Raw genomic sequence first — 384 nt, 5'->3', positions numbered from 1 at the left:
CCCCACCAAGCCCTGAGCCATGAGATGGCGGCGTCAGCGGGACGCGAGGGTGAACCAGCCCGATTACGTAGAACGGCGTGTAGCCGGTAGACGTATGCACTGCATTGTTCAGTGCAAACTCTAGGAATGGTAACATGGCGCTCCAGCGCCTTGGCGTTTCAGCGCAGACGCTGCGAAGAACATCTTCGATGACGCGATTCACCCTTTCGGTTGGACCATCAGTCTGCAGATGATACGCTGTCGACATATCCAACTTGTTGCCTAGCCCCTTAAGATAGTCAGCCAAAAATTTCCCGAGAAACGGGGTCTCTATCAAAGAAAATCGACTCTGGAAGTCCGTGTTGTCGAAAAACACGATCAACAACAGCGTTGCTATACCCACTA

Source organism: Plasmopara halstedii, assembly GCF_900000015.1.
Source record: "Plasmopara halstedii genome assembly, contig: Scaffold_323, whole genome shotgun sequence".
In the NCBI taxonomy this organism is placed as follows: domain Eukaryota; phylum Oomycota; class Peronosporomycetes; order Peronosporales; family Peronosporaceae; genus Plasmopara; species Plasmopara halstedii.
The sequence above is the reverse complement of the archived record's forward strand: the minus strand, read 5'-3'. Positions refer to the sequence as shown.